This window comes from Oncorhynchus clarkii, chromosome 33 (assembly GCF_045791955.1).
Source record: "Oncorhynchus clarkii lewisi isolate Uvic-CL-2024 chromosome 33, UVic_Ocla_1.0, whole genome shotgun sequence".
In the NCBI taxonomy this organism is placed as follows: domain Eukaryota; kingdom Metazoa; phylum Chordata; class Actinopteri; order Salmoniformes; family Salmonidae; genus Oncorhynchus; species Oncorhynchus clarkii.
In genome coordinates, this window is record NC_092179.1 from 30,986,937 (window position 1) to 30,994,314 (window position 7,378).

Consider the following 7,378-nt stretch of genomic DNA (forward strand, 5'->3'; position numbering starts at 1 on the left):
CTCTGTAGAATTAAACTCTCTCTGTAGGCTTATACTCTCTCTGTAGGCTTATACTCTCTCTGTAGGCTTATACTCTCTCTGTAGACTTATACTCTCTCAGTAGGCTTATACTCTCTCAGTAGGCTTATACTCTCTCAGTAGGCTTATACTCTATCAGTAGGCTTATACGCTCTCTGTAGGCTTATACTCTCTCTGTAGGCTTATACTCTCTCTGTAGGCTTATACTCTCTCAGTAGGCTTATACTCTCGCAGTAGGCTTATACTCTCTCAGTAGGCTTATACTCTCTCAGTAGGCTTATACTCTCTCTGTAGGCTTATACGCTCTCTGTAGGCTTATACTCTCTCTGTAGGCTTATACTCTCTCAGTAGGCTTATACTCTCTCAGTAGGCTTATACTCTCTCTGTAGGCTTATACTCTCTCTGTAGGCTTATACTCTCTCTGTAGGCTTATACTCTCTCTGTAGGCTTATACTCTCTCAGTAGGCTTATACTCTCGCAGTAGGCTTATACTCTCTCAGTAGGCTTATACTCTCTCTGTAGAATTAAACTCTCTCTGTAGGCTTATACTCTCTCTGTAGGCTTATACTCTCTCTGTAGGCTTATACTCTCTCTGTAGGCTTATACTCTCTCTGTAGGCTTATACTCTCTCAGTAGGCTTATACTCTCGCAGTAGGCTTATACTCTCTCAGTAGGCTTATACTCTCTCAGTAGGCTTATACTCTCTCTGTAGGCTTATACGCTCTCTGTAGGCTTATACTCTCTCTGTAGGCTTATACTCTCTCAGTAGGCTTATACTCTCTCTGTAGGCTTATACTCTCTCAGTAGGCTTATACTCTCGCAGTAGGCTTATACTCTCTCAGTAGGCTTATACTCTCTCAGTAGGCTTATACTCTCTCTGTAGGCTTATACGCTCTCTGTAGGCTTATACTCTCTCTGTAGGCTTATACTCTCTCAGTAGGCTTATACTCTCTCAGTAGGCTTATACTCTCTCTGTAGGCGTATACTCTCTCTGTAGGCTTATACTCTCTCAGTAGGCTTATACTCTCTCAGTAGGCTTATACTCTCTCTGTAGGCTTATACTGTCTCTGTAGGCTTATTCTCTCTCTGTAGGCTTATACTCTCTCAGTAGGCTTATACTCTCTCTGTAGGCTTATACTCTCTCAGTAGGCTTATACTCTCTCAGTAGGCTTATACTCTCTCTGTAGGCTTATACTCTCTCAGTAGGCTTATACTCTCTCTGTAGGCTTATACTCTCTCTGTAGGCTTATACTCTCTCAGTAGGCTTATACTCTCTCTGTAGGCTTATACTCTCTCAGTAGGCTTATACTCTCTCTCTCTTAGTACCAGAAGGAGGAGACATGAAGCACCTCCCTGGCTGTGAGGTCTTAGTACCAGAAGGAGGAGACATGAAGAACCTCCCTGGCTGTGAGGTCTTAGTACCAGAATGAGGAGACATGAAGAACCTCCCTGGCTGTGAGGTCTTAGTACCAGAATGAGGAGACATGAAGCACCTCCCTGGCTGTGAGGTCTTAGTACCAGGATGAGGAGACATGAAGCACCTCCCTGGCTGTGAGGTCTTAGTACCAGGATGAGGAGACATGAAGAACCTCCCTGGCTGTGAGGTCTTAGTACCAGGATGAAGAGACATGGGCTACATCCCCATTCTCCTGAAGTGTGAACTTGTACACTTTCTTGCATGGATTTATTAACGATGGAAACTCCCTCCTGCCAATGCTTCTACCAATCCTATCCCTTTAAATCCTTGATGGGTGTGTGCAAGGGTGGAAAACTATGACGTAGCCATACACAGGGAGTCAACAGAGAGACAGCACCACATTGTACCACGTGTCCACCATCACAACCACACAACCACACACACACACACACACACACACACACACACACACACACACACACACACACACACACACACACACACACACACACACACACACACACACACACACACACACACACACACACACACACACCCAACATACAGCTGTAGTGGCACCCAGTCAACCCCTCATCTCCCTGATTGGTCCCAGTTGGCTACGGCTGGCTGGCATATAAAGGCTCTTTATGGACAAGAGGGTGTGTGTGTGTGTGTGTGTGTGTGTGTGTGTGTGTGTGTGTGTGTGTGTGTGTGTGTGTGTGTGTGTGTGTGTGTGTGTGTGTGTGTGTGTGTGTGTGTGAATGGGAGACCAGCACAGCCTATCATCCGACCTTTGACCTCTCTATGTCAAACGGTTGAGGCTGGCGCCTGGCCGTGACTAAACAGGGTCGTGTTCAGTAGGTACAAAACAGGAGAACATTTTCAAACTGGGGAGGTTTTTATCTGGACTAGTCCAATAACAATGCACATTTGCGTGCTGTTTTGGAACGTTATGCCCCACTGAACATGACCCTGGCTTGTGATTGGTCAATACAGTAGTAGGGATGCTACTGTCTCCACACAACAACAAAACACATGAGAAGTATTTGTTCAGTCAGCTTATCTTTATAACTGTTACAACAAGCATTTTGCTACACACATGAATGTGATCAATATAATGTGATGTGATTTGAACTACAAAGACCCATAAAGCTGTAGGAAGCCCCAGTCTTTCAGTCCATCACCCAGGATATTAGGCTTGACAACTAGACATATTGACTGGATCCCTGGAAAGTCTTCCCGCTTTGCCTTTTCCCAGAAAAAGGGGAAGGAGTATCATTTTTCTTCCCTCAAAAAAGCTTAATCTTGGTGTTTTTCAAAGCAGGATGTAGTGAGGCTCTCTGTTGAAGCTGAACTTTGCAGCACAGCTTTTAGACCTGTACAAACAGACAGTTGTTTGACATACCTGGGTTGGTTGTGGCCTCTGATAATTGAAAAGCTTTACTGTCAACTCGAAGCCCTCCCCTTTCCCTCTCTGCCTTCTGCCTTCCAGAACTACCGGAACGTTCCACCTCCAGGCTCTGGAGATATTAGAATCCATTGTGTTGTGGGGACTCTTTTCTGTCTCTGTCTCAGTGCAGATAATTATAGCTGTGGTTGGTTTTCCTCTTTTTGCTGACTATGAAAGAAACTAGTATCTTTTAGTTTCTGCATAACTTAGGGGCTCAGGATGAGCTTCTGTGTGTTTGTGTATTGAAAAGAGGAACAAATTAACAAAAATTACCTTCAAATGTGAAGTTCGTATTTATTTTATTTTTTCAGGTAATGATCAGTTTGAGGATTGCGGAGGCGAGGACGAGGTTGGCGCCCCTCTTCCTTGACCCTGCGGCTAGCGCTGTTTGATCATAGTTGATCCGGATGTTCCCTCGGGCTGACAGGGAATCTCAAACAATGTCAGTCTCCCTACGTCCCAGATAGCGTGCTATTCCTTACATAGTGCACTGTGGGCCCTGGTCAAAAGTAGTGCACTATGCAGGGCATAGGGTGCCATTGTCTGTTTGGCAGCCCTGTGACTGTTCCAACAGGTGGCTTGAACACACAGATGTATCATCTACAATTATCAACGCCTCTGACCCTGACCTGCCTATAACCTGTCTATGACCTGCCTATAACCTGTCTATTATATGTCTATGACCTGCCTATAAGCTGCCTATGACCTGCCTATGACCTGTCTATTATACCCTGATGAAGACAGCTTGGCTGTCGAAATGTTGGTAATTAAATTCTTGCATCTGAGCTCCTAGAGTGTGCGGCTCTCTTTTATTTTCAAGTTTTCTACTCCGCTAGCCAGCACCTCGCCTAAATAGATGTGCATTTATTTTTCTTCTAGTATGACCTGACTGTGACCTAACTGGTTAATTAAAGGCCCACTCCTTCATTGGAAAACAAGAAAGCAGTAGCCCTGTGTCACGCCTTGACCTTAGAGATCCTCATTATTCTCTGTTTGGTTAGGTCAGGGTGTGACTCGGGTGGGAAAGTCTATGTTTTCTATTTCTTTGTTTTTGGCCGTGTGTGTGTGTGTGTATGTGTGTGTGTGTGTGTGTGTGTGTGGTTCCCAATCAGAGGCAGCTGTCTATCGTTGTCTCTGATTGGGGATCATATATAAGTTGTCATTTTCCGTGTGGGATTTGTGGGATCTTGTTTTCTGTTTAGTTGCTGTTGCCTTTATAGAACTGTGCGCTTTTGTTTTTTTTGTCTTTGTTATTTTTGTTTGGTGTCATCAATAAAAATACAATGTACGCCCTACCACGCTGCACCCTACCACGCTGCGCCCTACTCCCTACCACGCTGCACCCTACCACGCTGCACCCTACCACGCTGCGCCCTACACCCTACCACGCTGCACCCTACCACGCTGCACCCTACCACGCTGCACCCTACCACGCTGCACCCTACACCCTACCACGCTGCACCCTACGACGCTGCACCCTACCACGCTGCACCCTACCACACTGCACCCTACCACGCTGCACCCTACACCCTACCACGCTGCACCCTACCACGCTACACCCTACCACGCTGCGCCCTACCACGCTGCACCCTACCACGCTGCACCCTACCACACTGCACCCTACCACGCTGCACCCTACCACGCTGCGCCCTACCACGCTGCACCCTACCACGCTGCACCCTACCACGCTACACCCTACCACGCTGCACCCTACCACGCTGCACCCTACCACGCTGCACCCTACCACGCTACACCCTACCACGCTGCACCCTACCACGCTGCGCCCTACCACGCTGCGCCCTACCACGCTGCGCCCTACCACGCTACGCCCTACCACGCTGCGCCCTACCACGCTACACCCTACCACGCTGCACCCTACCACGCTGCACCCTACCACGCTGCGCCCTACCACGCTGCGCCCTACCACGCTGCGCCCTACCACGCTGCGCCCTACCACGCTGCACCCTACCACGCTGCACCCTACCACGCTGCACCCTACCACGCTGCACCCTACCACGCTGCACCCTACCACGCTGCACCCTACCACGCTACACCCTACCACGCTGCACCCTACCACGCTGCACCCTACCACGCTGCGCCCTACCACGCTGCGCCCTACCACGCTGCACCCTACCACGCTGCGCCCTACCACGCTGCACCCTACCACGCTACACCCTACCACGCTGCACCCTACCACGCTGCACCCTACCACGCTGCACCCTACCACGCTACACCCTACCACGCTACCCCCTACCACGCTGCACCCTACCACGCTGCACCCTACCACGCTACACCCTACCACGCTACGCCCTACCATGCTACGCCCTACCACGCTACGCCCTACCACGCTGCACCCTACCACGCTACACCCTACCACGCTGCACCCTACCACGCTGCACCCTACCACGCTGCGCCCTACCACGCTGCACCCTACCACGCTGCACCCTACAACGCTGCACCCTACCACGCTGCACCCTACAACGCTGCACCCTACCACGCTGCACCCTACCACGCTGCACCCTACCACGCTACACCCTACCACGCTACACCCTACCACGCTGCACCCTACCACGCTGCGCCTTGGTCTACTCAATCTGCCAACGAGAGCCGCTACACCCTACCACGCTGCGCCTTGGTCTGCTCAATCTGCCAACGAGAGCCGCTACACCCTGCCACGCTGCGCCTTGGTCTGCTCAATCTGCCAACGAGAGCCGCCACACCCTGCCATGCTGCGCCTTGGTCTGCTCAATCTGCCAACGAGAGCCGCTACACCCTGCCACGCTGCGCCTTGGTCTGCTCAATCTGCCAACGAGAGCCGCTACACCCTGCCACGCTGCGCCTTGGTCTGCTCAATCTGCCAACGAGAGCCGCTACACCCTACCACGCTGCGCCTTGGTCTGCTCAATCTGCCAACGAGAGCCGCTACACCCTGCCACGCTGCGCCTTGGTCTGCTCAATCTGCCAACGAGAGCCGCTACACCCTACCACGCTGCGCCTTGGTCTGCTCAATCTGCCAACGAGAGCCGCTACACCCTACCACACTGCGCCTTGGTCTGCTCAATCTGTCAACGAGAGCCGCTACACCCTACCACGCTGCACCTTGGTCTGCTCAATCTGCCAACGAGAGCCGCTACACCCTACCACGCTGCGCCTTGGTCTGCTCAATCTGCCAACGAGAGCCGCTACACCCTGCCACGCTGCGCCTTGGTCTGCTCAATCTGCCAACGAGAGCCGCTACACCCTGCCACGCTGCGCCTTGGTCTGCTCAATCTGCCAACGAGAGCCGCTACACCCTGCCACGCTGCGCCTTGGTCTGCTCAATCTGCCAACGAGAGCCGCTACACCCTGCCATGCTGCGCCTTGGTCTGCTCAATCTGCCAACGAGAGCCGCTACACCCTGCCACGCTGCGCCTTGGTCTGCTCAATCTGCCAACGAGAGCCGCTACACCCTACCACGCTGCGCCTTGGTCTACTCAATCTGCCAACAAGAGTCGCTACACCCTGCCACTTTGTTTGGTATAAAACAGAGGGATGGTGTTGGAGAAATGTAACTTTGAAATGCATAAATTCATCATTGACTATTATCAGCATCTCTCATACGAGAACCAGACGATGCTGACCTTACCGTGACCTGAGTACTGTATGATCCCTCAGGATAACTGATGTTAAATGTCCAGCTGACCAACAACTCATTGTTTTCATAATTTTACGTTTTAATTAGTTAATTTACAAGAACTCTGAATTCCTAGAATGTAAAGGGAGAAGAATTGCGAGAAGGCATTCCAGATCCTGTGTCTGAGAGCTCTGTTTGTTGATGTTTTGTATATGTTGTACATACGTTTTGAACATGAATCCCTTCTGAGAACAGGTAGCTATTTAACCCTAAACCAACACATGGCCACGACCCTATGTAGACTACATACCAGCATTGCCTTCAGTTAACAGATTGTTCTGTAAGTGTAAGATTGGAGACATTCTAAGATTCTTCTGTGGTTAGGTCTCAATAGGAATCTCCATTCTGGGATTGTGGCCTTAGTTGTTTATATACAACAGTGGGCCTTCTGTCTAACCTAGCATGGTTCAGTAGACAAAACACTGAAATAGCAGATCTGTATTTGTTGACCAAATAGACGCAAATACGGCATGAAACCACACGAGGATGGTTTGTTGAATGAACACTGAGACACCATAGAGGTTCAACAACCTAATAATATGTACTGGGAGGGAAGAGAGATAATGTATCTACTATACTCTGGTTTAGAGACCCACTAGGGTTTTACAGACTGGTTGATCATTTGGCTGAAAGAGACAGGGTTTTACAGACTGGTTCATCATTTGGCTGAAAGAGACAGGGTTTTGTTACTCTGGTTTAGAGACCCACTAGGGTTTTACTGACTGGTTCCCCAGTTGGCTTAAAGAGACAGGGTTTTGTTACTCTGGTTTAGAGACCCACTAGGGTTTTACTGACTGGTTCCCCATTTGGCTTAAAGAGA